The sequence below is a fragment of the Pelophylax lessonae genome (assembly GCF_965119305.1).
Source record: "Pelophylax lessonae genome assembly, chromosome: 10".
In the NCBI taxonomy this organism is placed as follows: Eukaryota; Metazoa; Chordata; class Amphibia; order Anura; family Ranidae; genus Pelophylax; species Pelophylax lessonae.
Genome location: NC_138777.1, coordinates 76,322,983 through 76,337,665, shown reverse-complemented (window position 1 = coordinate 76,337,665; position 14,683 = coordinate 76,322,983). Strand labels below are relative to the sequence as shown.

Sequence of the window (14,683 nt, the reverse complement as noted above, 5' to 3'; positions counted from 1 at the left end):
GACAGTGGAGTCAATCAACAGCGAGTAAATTTGAACCCTTTGCTGCCAATGACAGATATCCGATGTCATGACATTGAAAGGGTTGAAACAACCTCACGGATGCAGCCACGAGCTTGCTTTATATTTTATAAGCAGGCTCAGGGCTTTTACATAGAAATTAAAGTGTTACTAAACCCAGTACACTGCGTTTACTAATATTTGGTCTCCCACAGTACACAGAACACGGAAATGCAATTATTTTAGTAAATATAAACTGCTAAATACCATTTCTCATCAGCAGTATATAGCAGTCTTGTGACTTCTATCAGTGTCTGGTTAAAGCTTGTAGGAGGAGTTTTCATTCCCTTCTTTCTGTCCTATGAGGTTGCAGTACCACTGACCCTCTGTCTGGACAGTTCTGATTGGCCCTGTGCTGATCACATCCACTCTCCCCCCTCACATCCCTCTCTAGCATTACAAACCCAACTGAGCATGAGCAGCTTGCCCCCAAGGTTCTGTACTAGCAGGAGATGGATTGGAGACTTTCAAAGAACACAGGATCAAACAGCCTTTTTACACAATGTGCAGGATTGACTCCTTAGCCTCCACAGTGAGTATAACAAGTATGCTTTATTGCATATACACACTGATTTTACTGTTGTGGGTTTAGTAACACTTTAAAGGTGGCTGTAAAGCCGCCTGATCACTTCTACAAGCTTCATAGAAGAGGATCAACAATGACATCCAGATATCTAGCATTTGCAATATTTATATTTCTTATATATATTTATAAGCCATATTCCCATACCCCTGATTTACCAACTATGTTTGGGAAAATATGCAATAACAAGGTATGTGCACATTCCAGTTCTTGTGTTATTGTATAAGACATCTTCTACACAGTGACTGCACTTGACTCATCTTCAGACATCATTCATTTAGTTTCATTGAGAGACATATGATGTATATATATATACACATACTGTATTTGGGTCTGAAGGCTGACCATCATACCTATCCCAGATTTTTTGAATGGACACAGGCAGCAAAGATTCTTAGGAGTCACGAGCTGCACTTTATTTCATCATCTCTAAACCTTCCATTGCTTTGAAAGGAAGCAAGCATAGCAAAACATCCTATCAAATATGTCCAAGACTAAGGGCTCGTTCACATGGGAATGCGGTGCAGGAAACCCAGTGCCGGGACAAGGTCATCTAGAGCTCAGGGCGAACATGCCAAATCGCGCCAACCCCCCCCCCCCCAAAAAAAAATGTCCACCCCCACTGAAACTGAAATCCCCTCTCAGTACAAATCTTTGCCCCCCTCATCACCCAAACCCCCAAGCTTAAATCCCCCCCACCCCAAAAAGCAATTCATCCCTCATAGCACAAATCCTCTACCCCTAAAATTTCCCCTCCTAGCACACACCTTCTCAAATTTCTACCTCCCAGTATAAATTTACCCTAAGTCCCCTCTCATTGCACAAATATTCTTCCCCCTCCCAACACAAATCCCGTAAATAGCCACTCTTCACAAACCCCCTCCCAGAATCATAATTACAGTACCCCCTGCCACCCCCAAAATTCTAATACAAATCCCCCCCAAAATTTCCCCTCCTAGCACACACCTTCTTCCCCCACTTCAAATTTCTCCCTCCCAGTACAAATTTACCCTAAATCCCCTCTCATTGCACAAATATTCTTCCCCCTCCCAACACAAATCCCATAAATCGCCACTCTTCACAAACCCCCTCCCAGAACCATACTTTCTTCCTGCCACCCCCAAAATTCAAATACAAATCCCCCCCTCAATCTTCTTGTGGCCCCTTCCTACATCACATGATACCACAGTGCCCAGGGCAGCCGTCCCTTCTGCCCACTCATTGTCCCAGCCCTGAGGAAACCCACGTTTTGTGCACGTTTTTTCACACTGTGATTAAAATGCACTGAGTGTGCGATTTGCTATGAGTGTCAATATACAGTGCCTTGAAAAAGTATTCATACCCCTTAAAATTTTCCAAATTTTTATCATGTTACAACTAAAAACGTAAATGAATTTTATTGGGATTTTATGGTGACAGACCAACACAAAGTGGCACATAATTGAGAAGTGAAAATAATAAATGGTTTTTAAGGTTTTTTACAAAAAAATATAAGAAAAGATGGGATCAATGCCCGCATCCTCCACAAAAAAAAAAAAATATAAGAAAAGTGTGGTGTGCATTTGTATTCAGCCCCCCTGAGTCAATACTTTGTAGAACCCCCTTTCACTGCAATTACAGTTGCAAGTCTTTTTGGGGATGTCTCTACCAGCTTTGCACATCTAAAGAGTGATATTTTTGCCCATTCTTTGCAAAATAGCTCAAGCTCTGTCAGCTTGTCTGTGAACAGCAATTTTCAAGTCTTGCCACAGATTCTCAATTAGATTTAGGTCTGGACTTTGACTGGGCCATTCTAACACATTAATATGCTTTGATCTAAACCATTCCATTGCAGCTCTGGCTGTATGTGTAGGGTTGTTGTCCTGCTGGAAGGTGAACCTCTGCCCCAGTCTCACATCTTTTGCAGACTCTAACAGGTTTTCTTCTAAGATCCCCCTGTATTTGGGTCCATCCTCCCATCAACTCAGACCAACTTCCCTGTCCCTGCTGAAGAAAAGCATCCCCACAAAATGATGCTGCCACCACCATGTTTCACGATGGGGATGGTGTGTTCAGGGTGATGTGCAGTATTCGTTTTCTGCCACATATAGTATTGTGCTTTTAGGCCAAAAGTTACATTTTAGTCTCATCTGACCAGGACACCTTCTTCCACTTGTTTTCTGTGTTCCATTTTCAGATGATGGTCTGAACATTGCTCCGTGAGATGTTCAAAGTTTGGGATATTTTTTTATAACCTAACCCTGTTTTAAAATCCTCCATGACTTTTCTGGTGTGTTCCTTGGCCTTCATTATGCGGTTTGTTCACTAAGGTTCTCTAACAAACATCTGAGGGCTTCACAGAACAGCTGTTTTTATACTGAGATTAAATTACACACAGGTGGCCTCTATTAACTAATAAGGTGACTTCTAAAGGCAATTGGTTCCACTAGATTTTAGTTAGGGGTATCAGAGTAAAGGTGGCTTAATACAAATATACACCACACTTTTCAAATATTTATTTGCAAGAAATTTTGAAAACCATTTATCATTTTCCTTCCACTTCACAGTTATGTGCCACTTTGTGTTGGTCTATCACATAAAATCCCAATAAAATACATTTACAATTGTAACATGACAAAATGTGGAAAATTTCAAGGGGTTTGAATACCTTTTCAAGGCACTGTAATCCTACCGACACCCCAAACACAGATCGCAAATGCAGTGCATTTTTGAAAAGTAGTGCATGCACTTTTGGTGCAATCCAATGCAATTTCAGCCCATTATTATTATTATTATTATTATTCAGGATTTATATAGCGCCAACAGTTTGCACAGTGCTTTAAAACATGAGGGCAGACAGTACAGTTACAATACAATTCAATACAGGAGGAATCAGAGGGCCCATTCATCTGAATGGGCTGAAAATCGCACCACACTGAGTTGCACAGGCGCACGGACTGCGTTCCTGTGCAGTTTGGGTGTGAGCCAGCCCTAGAACCATAGAATGTTTAAAAAAATGTTTATTTTTTTTTTTGTCAGATGAACTTGAAACATTGTGAAAGATTGATATCCTGTAGCCTTTTTATTCGGCCAGCAGGCAGAGCTCTAGTCTTCTTCTAAATTGTGAAGTATGTTGTCAGTTACAAGCAGCCCATCGGCAAAACTCAATGAATCATCCCAGCAGTGACTCATCCTTTATCATAGTTATGATAAGTGATAGTCATACACCTTTTGAATTTCAGCTGATTCAGGCAATCAGACGAAAGTTGCTTAGAGGTGGTCCTAATGGGAAATCAGAAACCAGATCAGCTAAAGTGCCTGTACAGTGCCTGTATCTAATTAGATAATTAGCCTCCAGTGGTATATCCGGAAGAATCTGTTATTTTCTTTTGTACACAGTCCTTGTGTATGGCCAGATGCTCTTTGAATCCTTATGGCCCGAATACACGATAAGAAAATCGGCCGAAAATTTCCGTTCAGCGAGCGATCGGCCGATATCCTACTCGTTAATGCCCAGCCATCAATGAGCGATATCGATATTGTGAACGAAAAATACTGTTTCAAAAACCCGAAAAATTCTGTCGTCTCGTTTGCGAATTAACGATATTCTATACGTTGGTGTTGAGGTCGTTCATTTGAAATCTGTATAACCTCATCACTCATGCCCGGAAATGTTTTTCGATTCGACTGTTTCGATGGTCGGCGGGCAGCGGTCGGCCGATATTCGGGCCGTGTATTTTGGCAACGTTTTCGACCAACAAATACTTTTCCAAAAGTCAGTGGTCGAATGATCGGGCGATAGTCTAATCGTGTATTCAGGCCGTTAGTCACATATATGTTTATTTGTAACACAAAGGAGAAAAAGATATATAATATATGGCCCAAGGTAAGTGTACACAATATGGAATGATATCGATGGAATTCATGTTTAAGCATCTACCCTTGAAGGCTTCACAGAGGCCCATCAGCCCAGCTTCACCAATGCACAGGGATCACAGAGAAGAGAGGCGGCCAGATTACACAGAGCGAGGATCTCCCACTGACACAGCTTTGATTTTAATTGCCGCAATCAAATAAAGTCCCGATTCTTAGACCGGCTCCTATGACTGACGTCACACGTCCCGGAAATGGACCAGTCTGCTGTCTATCATAGGAGTCAGTCCAGGAGGCGGGACTTCGTCCAACGGCGGCCGCTGGGCAAATCAAATCAAAGCTGTGTCACAGTGGGCGATCCCCGCTCTGTGATATCTGGCAGGCTCTCCTCTTTCTCTCCTCTCTCATCCCCAGTTTCCTGGTCATTTGCTGGGAGGAGAATGGCTCCCATTTAAACCCGCCTGCTGGCGGCACTCGCCCCCTTCTCCGAGGCAGCCTCACACTCGCCCTCAAGTTTTTTTTACTTGGCAAATGCAAGCAGGTGAGTGGATATTTTGAGGGCTGGCCTAAACTATCTCTTTTAATCACTTCAGCCCCAGAAGGTTTTACTCCCTTAATGACCAGGCCATTTTTTTGCGATACGGCACTGCATTGCTTTAACTTGACTTGGTCAAGTGACGCTGTACCCAAATAAAATTGATGTCTTTTTTTCCCCACAAACAGAGCTTTCTTTTGGTGGTATTTGATCACCTCGGTTTTTTATTTTTTGTGCTATAAACAAAAAAAGAACCACATTCTGCTGACGGTGTGCGGCGAGGAGGGAGGCTTGTGAGCAGTCCTGCTCCTGTGTATATATGGCTGTTTTCTATCAGAGGATCATTTCTCCTTCACTGTCCTATATAATAGGCAGAGGTGGCTTTATCTGTGACCCCCTGAGGGATTGGTTTATTCATTCAGTTGCACACAGTGCCTGCATAGACATAGTGAATGCTAGCTAGCACACTTTTCATCTCTGATCAATTTAAGGGCGTTCTGTCTATGTCTGCGGATTTCGCTTTATACTGTTTTTATACATATTTATGTTCTTTTTGGAGTATATCCTAGATCTGGTCACTTCACAATAACATTGCTGACCGGGGCAATAATTTACTCTCCTCATCTCTCACTGAAGTGGTGTCTATTATATCTGTTATGGGATCCTGAAGAAGCCCTCCTCCCTGGGCGAAACGCGTAGATACAGCCTCAGATTTACCCACATCTGATGTTTAACTGTTTCTGTGAGATACACTATTTGATATGATGTACTCCATATTATAGTTATTTGTTGTTCTTTTTACATAACTCTTTTGATACTAATAAATACTAATTTTTATGTGAGTTGTAATGTCTTTCTATGCCGGACACTATTGAAATCCCTCTTCACTCATCCCTTATCTGCTATGGAGTAAGAAGGTGAATGTTCCTCACTTTTTTATCTCTTTTAATCACTTCACTGCATTGCTTTAACTTGGTCAAGTGATGTTGTACCCAAATAAAATTGATGTCTTTTTTCCCCATAAACAGAGCTTTCTTTTGGTGGTATTTGATCACCTTGGTTTTTTATTTTTTGTGCTATAAACAAAAAAAGAACCACAATTTTGAAAAAAAAAAAAAAAAAAAAAACAATATTTTTTACTTTCTGCTATAAAACACATCTAATAAAAAGTTTAAAAAAATCTATTTTTTTCATCAATTTAGGCCAATATGTATCCTGCTACATATTTTTGGTAAAAAAAAATCCTAATAAGTGTATATTGATTGGTTTGCGCAAAAGTTATCGCATCTACAAACTATGGGATACATTTATGGACTTTTTATTGTTTTTACTAATAATAGCGGTGATCAGCGATTTTTAGTGGGACTGCGACATTGCAGTGGACAAATCTGACACTAAGTGACCCTTTTTGGGGACCAGTGACACCAATACCATGATCAGTGCTAAAAAGAAAATTGCACTGTTACTGCATAAATGACACTGGCAGTGAATGGGGCAATCAAGAGGTTAAGTGTGCTCCTAGGGAGTGCTTTCTGACTGAGTGGAGGAAAAGAGAGACCTGAAACACAAAATCGCTTTTTTCCTCCCTGACAGAACAGCAGTCTGCTTTGTTTACATAGGCAGACCGCCGTTCTGTCATTCCACTGAACGACAGACCTGCTGATTGGCTTCTACTGTGTCCAATCACAGTGGGAGCATCGCTTCAGCGGCGCGTACGCACCCCAAAATCTCATGCTCAAAAATCACGTACATGTACATGATTTTGCACAGCCGGGCTGCCCTGCCGCAGTATATATGTCCGGAAGTGGTTAAACAGGAACCGGCTAGGCCTGCCTCTCCCTCATAAGAGGTTCTCTGTCCCAACCTGAAACTTCCCATACTGCAGGCTCGCCAAAATGAAACATTTGTGTGTCAGAGGCAGGCTGTGATTGGATGGGGTTGTGGTGGCTGAACAAGCTAACCAATACAGGCATGCTGTGTGTCTGCACAGTGTCTTGTACCTCTGAATGGCCAGGCAAAGGATGAAAACTGACCACACAAGAACAGATCTTGTTTTGTGTGATCAGAGCAAGGAAGAACGGTAACTGGTAGGATCAATCAGATATTTTAGATGGAAGACGTACATGAAAATGATAGAGACTTTGATTTTTAACATACTGAATGTGAACACACACATAGAAAAAAAATATACATAAATGAGTAAATAAACACTAATGCTATCTCCATCAGTTTACACCTAATGTGTTCAGCCACTAAAAAAAACAAATGTAATAACCATTTGTCTGAAAAAAACAAAACAAAATCATCTCAAAACCTTACCCCTCTACGACTAAAAATATATACAAAAAGAGTGCAACATTAGAAAAAGTGCAAATGCAGAAAGTTGTGCAAACAATGATAATGAACAAACAATGATAATGTGCACTGCAAACATCAAAAAATTGCACATTATCATTGTTTGCACATTATCATTGTTTGCACAAATTCCTGCATTTGCACTTTTTCTAATGTTGCACTCTTTTGTATGTATTTTTAGTTGTAAAGGGGTAAGGTTTGGAGTTTTTTTTTTTTTTTTTTTTCCAGACAATTGGTTATTACATTTATTTTGGAGGTTGCACTAAAGAGAGTACACATTGTGGTGTGTGGACTTGCGCTACTCATTTTTGCATTTAACACTTGTTTTTATTGATATATGTCAACAATTAGAAACAGCAGCAGTCAAACAATATATATATATATATATATATATATATATATATATATAACCCACCTGTCTGTGACGCTGTTATTTTGATACATTGTTGCCTGGGCACCTTGCCTTGGTTCACATTTGTCAGACTCCATGCTGCATGTAGGGCAGCCAACTCATTTCAATGGGCTACCGTACCTGCAAGCAATTCAGGGAGAAGTCCCTGGACCTTTTCATTTTTAATTGTGCAGCACCATACCTCATGGGGCTGAGACATTCTGAGGCGTGCACAAATGAATACACGCAGTTGCTGATGTGTGGGAGTGCCGTTAAGAATTAATAGCACCTCTGCGTGCCTGCTAATGAGCAGCGCGTTTCTCTGCATGCTGGGAAAGTGTATGATTTTGTGCTTGTTTGCAATACTCAGTAATGTGAACCTAGGCTTACTCTAGGAACCGGCCAAGATTCAAACCATGTATGGGCAGGCTGAATGTTCCCAAGTTGTTCAATCAACTTGGGTACAACCAGCCTGCCGGATTTTACATGCAATTATTGCTAGCGGCTGCCAGGAGAACATAATGGCTCAACGAAAATTTCTCTCCTGCAACCCGTGGTTCCTCTATGGCTGGCCTTAAGCACAGCTACTCCACTTTTGTTAGCATTTTTTTTTTTTTCAATTTTTTTTTCAATAGCTCCAAAGTAATAACAAAAAAGATTATAAAAAAATATGCTGCCTAATATTATTATTAATACAGCTACTAAGAAGCAAAAGTAAAGGTATCCTCTTATACAGTATAGCATACCTCCAAACTTTTTCAGATGGGGGAAAGTGAGTACACCCCTAAGTGGAAATGTCTTAATTGGGCCCAAAGTGTCAATATTTTGTGTGGCCACTACTATTTTCAAGCACTTCCTTAAAACTCTTGGGCATGGAGTTCACCAGAGCTTCACAGGTTGCCATTTAAGTCCTCTTCCACTCCTCTATGACGACATCACGGAGCTGGTGGATGTTAGAGACCTTGCGCTCCTCCACCTTCTGTTTGAGGATGCCCCACAGATTCTCAATAGGGTTTAGGTCTGGAGACATGCTTGGCCAGTCCATCACCTTTACCCTCAGCTTCTTTAGCAAGGCAGCGGTCATCTTGGAGGTGTGTTTGGGGTCGTTATCATGTTGGAATACTGCCCTGCCGCCCAGTCTCCGAAGGAAGAAGATCATGCTCTGCTTCAGTATGTCACAGTACATGTTGGCATTAATGGTCCCCTCAATGAACTGTAGTTCCCCAGTGCCAGGAGCACTCATGCAGCCCCACACCATGACACTCCCACCACCATGCTTGAATGTAGGCAAGACACACTTGTCTTTGTACTCCTCATCTGGTTGCCGCCACACACGCTTGACACCATCTGAACCAAATAAGTTTATCTTGGTCTCATCAGAACACAGGACATGGTTCCAGTAATCCATGTCCTTAGTCTGCTTGTCTTCAGCAAACGGTTTGCGGGCTCTCTTGTGTATCATCTTTAGGAGAGGCTTCCTTCTGGGATGACAGCCATGCAGACCAATTTGATGCAGTGATGTGGCGTATGGTTGAAGCACTGACAGGCTGACCCCCCACCCCTCCAACCTCTGCAGCATTCATACATCTTTTTCCCGAAGACAACCTCTGGATATGACGCTTAGCACATGCATTCAACTTCTTTGGTCGACCATGGTGAGGCCTGTTCTGAGTGGAACTTGTCCTGTTAAACCGCTGTACAGTCTTGGCCACCATGCGGCAGCTCAGTTTCAGGGTCTTGGCAATCTTCTTATAGCCTAGACCTTCTTTATTTAGAGCAACAATTCTTTTTTCAGATCCTCAGAGAGTTCTTTGCCATGAGGTGCCATGTTGAACTTCCAGTGACCAGTATGAGAGAGTGAGAGCAATAACATCAAATTTAACACATCTTCTCCCCATTCACACCTGAGACCTTGTAACACTAACGAGTCACATAACACCGGGGAGGGAAAATGGCTTATTGGGCCCAATTTGCACATTTTCACTTAGAGGTGTACTCACTTTTGTTGCCAGCGGTTTAGACATTAATGGCTGTGTGTTGAGTTATTTTGAGGGCACAGCAAATTTACACTGTTATACAAGCTGTACACTCACTACTTTACATTGTAGCAAAGTGTCATTTCTTCAGTGTTGTCACATGAAAAGATATAATAAAACAATTTACAAAAATGTGAGGGGTGTACTCACTTTTGTGAGATACTGTAACTATGTAACACTTTTGATGAATGCGTCTGACAGGTCCAGCAGCTTGTATTGACCCCTGCAGCACCAGAAGATCTCAGCTGAGGGTTAATCAGTGGGACAGAGGACTGAAGATGTCAATGAACATCACAGCCATCAGGACAAGGGACACTTTTCATTTACTGTAAATGCCGTCCCTTCTGCTCATTTAAAAATAAAAAATACAGTTAATGCAACTCCATGACAGCCATCCTGTAGAACACCCTGCTGGAAAACTCCTTGAGATAATAAATAACCAGGGTATCCATTTATCAGGGTCCAGCGCCCAGATGGGTCACATTACAGGCAAAAACTTCTTAGCCAAGGCTCGGGTACCATCCTTTTAGTGCTTAGCCATTCGAATGGATCCGATCAGAATGGCCCTAAACTGGGACATAATTTTTAGGATTGAAGAGCTTTAACAGCCATGACCACCGCCTCCAGATCTCTCCATAAAGAGGCCTTGTTATGCTTGTTGCTATCACAAGGGATGTTGTTCATCTCTTGTGATAGCAATAAAATGTGATAAAAAAAATTAAAGGGACTGTATAAAAAAAAAAAAAAGTTTTAAATAAAACAAATTAATAAAAAAATGTTTTTTTAAGCAATAATAGTTTTAGCTCTAGACTTCCTGTGGAACTCTAAACTGGTAACCTGTAAAGGCTTTTAACCGGTTGCCGACCGCCGCACGACTATATACGGCGGCGGTCAGCCCCGGCCAGGCAAAGTGACGTATATATACGTCACTAGCCTGTCACTTGCTTGGGAGCCAATAGCGGGCGAGCGCGCGCCCGCGGAGGCACGCTCCCGCCCCGGCTCGTTCCCTAGCAAGTCCGTGCGTGTGACCGGCGGCCCCGATGTCCGCTGGTCACTCGGCGATCGTCGGTGCAGAGGGAGAGAGGCAGGCGGCTGATGTAAACAAGCCGCCTGTCATTCTCCCCTGTGTAGGAATGGTGATCATACGGTTCTACTATGTAGGACCGTTGATCTCTGTTCCTACACCAGTAGCCATGTCCAATCACAGTTAGAAGCAAGCCCCTAGGGACACACTTAACCCCTCCTTCCCCAATAAAGTTAACCCCTTCCCTGCCAGTGTCATTTTGCAGTAACAGTGCATATGTATAGCACTGATTACTGCAGTAATGTCACTGGTAACCCCAAAAGTGTCAAAAATGTCAGTCAAAGGTCCGATCTGTCCGCTGCAATGTCGCATTACCGCAGAAAAAATCGCAGATCGCCGCCATTACTCGTTAAAAAAAAAACAACAAAAATGACAAAAATCTTTCCCTTAGTTAGTAAACGCAATAGCTTTTGCGCAAACCAATCAAAATACGCTTTTTGCGATTTTTTTTACCAAACATATGTAGCATAAAACAAATTGGCCAAAAATGTTAAAAAATTTTGATTTTTACATTTTTTTTGGGGGGAATTTCATATAAAAAAATGTGAAAAACATTGTTATTTTTGCAAAATTGACGCTCTTTTTTTGTTTATAGCGCATGATCAAAAAATCGCACAGGTGATCAAATACCACCAAAAGAAAGCTCTGTTTGTGGGAAAAAAAGGACGTCAAATTCGTTTAGGTACAGCTTCGCACGACCGCGCAATTGTCCGTTAAAGTCACGCAGTGCCGAATCACAAAATACCCCCTGGTCAGGAAGGGGGTAAAATCTTCCGGGGCTTAAGTGGTTAAAGGGACTGTAAAAAAAAAAAAAAAAGTTTTAAATAAAACAAATGAATAAAAAAAAATTTTTTTAAGCAATAATAGTTTTAGCTCTAGACTTCCTGTGGAACTCTAAACTGGTAACCTGTAAAGGCTTTTAAAGTGTGCCTACGGAGATTTTTAGGTATCACAGTTTCATGGGTGTATCCAGTTTTAAAGCGTAACATGTTAGGTATCTATTTACTCAGTGTAAAATCATGTTTTTTATTTTACCAATAAAAATGGGTATTATACAGTGTTTGTGTGCAATACATTTATTAAACTGTATTTTTCCATAACAATTGAGTTTGAAAAACTACTGCACAAATACCATGTGACATATAAAATAGCAAAACCCACCATTTTATTCTATAGGGTCTCTGCTGAAAAAAAAATATATAATGTTGGAGGGTTCTAAGTAATTTTCTAGTAAAAAAAAATGTAGATTTATTTTACATATACAGTCACAGCGCTTCACTATTTCCACATTTTGTTATGTTACAGCCTTATTCCAAAATTGATGAAATTCATTCAATGACAACGTGAAAAGAAGTTTGTTTGAAATCTTTGCCAATTTATAAAAAATAAAAAAAAATCCCATGCACATAAGTATCACAGCCTTTCCTCAATACTTTGTTGAAGCACCTTTGGCACCATTTACAGCCTCAAGTCTTTTTGAGTATAATGCTACAAGCTTGGCACACCTATTTTTGGACAGTTTCTCCCATTCTTCTTTGCAGGACCTCTCAATCTCCATCAGGTTGAATGGGGAGCGTTGGTGCACAGCCATTTTCAGATCTCACCAGAGATGTTCAGTTGGTTCAAGTCTGGGCTCTGGCTGGGCCACTCAAGGACATTCACAGAGTTGTCCCATAGCCATTCCTTTTGGTATTTTGGCTGTGTGTCAGGGAACTACCAATATCCTGGCGAATCAGCGAATTCGCGCATTGGCGCGAATGCGCATGCGCGCCCAAACACGGGCAAACGCAGTTAGGAATGTGCGTGCGCCAATGCGCACGCGCGTACGCCATGCGTAATGGCGCTTGGCTCCAAACAGCCTATTTAAAGCCAGCAGCCACAACATCTAGTTGCTGGATGATCAACAGCCTCCCGTGTTCCCTGTGCCTTGTTTACCTGCTGATCTTGCCTTCCCGTTGCCGACCCGGACTGTCTGACTTGCTTCTCCTGGCTCCTGACCCCTTGGCTTGCTCTCGGATTCCTGTTGTCTTCTCCAATACTTGACCTCGGCTTGGCTCCTGACTTCGCTCCAGTATTTCTCCCAGTCTGTTCCTGTCTGCACCTTGTAACTGCCTGGCTTGCCAAAGTGTTCCAGACCTGCTTGGGACTTCTCAACAAGTTGGTTCCTGCTTCCATCCTGGTCACCCCAACCGGCAACCCGTGCTACTTCGGGCTCAGCACTCCCTGTCCCACTTCCAGGGGTACTCTGCACCTAGCCGCAAGGGGAGCCCTCTCTACACTCCGGCTTCGGATCAGGTACGTGACAGTATCATCCAGCCATGTCAGAAGCCGAGAGAGGTGCCTCCCCGCTGGAAACCCCGTGCCAGCAAGTGACCGCATTAACCCAGGCGGTGAAGAATCTTCAGGATGGGTACTTCCAACTGGAAGGTCGTTTACAGTACCTGACTACACCATCTCTGGCAGCGACTCCAAATCCACCCGCTGCAGTCTCCACCTCCGCTCCTGCAACTTCAGGACAGTCAGCTCCAACTCCTACGATGATGGCTCCGCCTCCAGAACCAAGAGTACCTATACCTGAACGCTTCTCGGGGGATCGCCGCAAGTTTAAGTCATTCAAAAATGCCTGCCTGTTATACCTGGCCCTGCAACCCAGAACTTTTTCTTTAGAGACAGTTAAAGTGGGGTTTATTATTTCCCTGTTGTCTGATGAACCTCAGTCCTGGGCCCATCAGTTACTGGAACAGAAGGATCCTGCTGTCAGTTCCGTTGAGGTTTTCTTCGAGGCTATGGCACAGCTGTACGATGACCCACAACGTATGGCCACTGCCGAGGCTACGCTCCATAAGCTACAGCAAGGCCGACGCCCTGTAGAGGATTACACAGTGGACTTTCGTAGGTGGGCCGCAGACACAGGGTGGAATGAGGCCGCCCTCAAATACCAATATCGGTTAGGTCTGTCTGAAACCCTGAAAGATGAGTTGGCACGAGTAGAGACCCCCACCTCATTAGAGGAGCTCATTCAACTCGCCATCCAATTGGACAGACGTTTGCGGGAACGCAGGTCTGAACGAGCTCAGTCTTATCAGCCTACTTGGATGTTACCCAAGGTGCCACCATCTCCTGCTCCTCTACCCACTGCTACCAGCCCAATGTCTCCTGAAGAGCCTATGCAGATCGGAGTGGTCCGCTCAGCCTTAACCCCTGCTGAAAGGCTTCGTCGCAGGCAATTGAACTTATGTCTTTACTGTGGGGAAGATGGACACTTTCTCCGTGACTGCCCAGTGAGACCAAGTAAGCCCGCTGCTTTCAACCATCTGCATCTCCAAATTCCGGGACCCTCTCCCGCTCACCTAGTCCTTCTTGTTTCATTACAGGTGGCAGAAGGAGAGATCAAGCTGCCAGCAATCATTGATTCCGGAGCCTGCAGCTGTTTCCTGGATATCTCTGTGGCAAGAAACCTTCACATTCCACTCCAGACCAAGCGCCATAAACTGGAAATCCACCTTGCAGACGGCATCACTCCCAGGTCCGGGCCCGTCATTCAGGAGACCTTACCCGTACTTGCCACTACTGGCCCTGGCCATAAGGAACTTCTTCACTTTGACGTCCTTCCTTCACCTATGTTTCCTGTAATTCTGGGAATTCCGTGGCTACGGGCCCATAACCCGTTGATAGACTGGTCCAAAGGGGAAGTATCCTTCAAATCAGTGTACTGCCTCCAACATTGTATGACTCCTGAGATACCTCCTCCTGCCAGCTGTCTTGCCATTCAGCCTGTTTCCAATGCCAG

The 14,683-nt window shown here is 43.0% G+C and overlaps 1 protein-coding gene across 1 annotated transcript in view; it reads right to left on the bottom strand.

Moving 5' to 3' along the window:
- PKP3 (plakophilin 3) overlaps positions 1-14,683 on the bottom strand; it is a 160,487-nt gene that overhangs the window by 118,963 nt on the left and 26,841 nt on the right. The gene's annotated exons all lie outside the window — the stretch shown is intronic.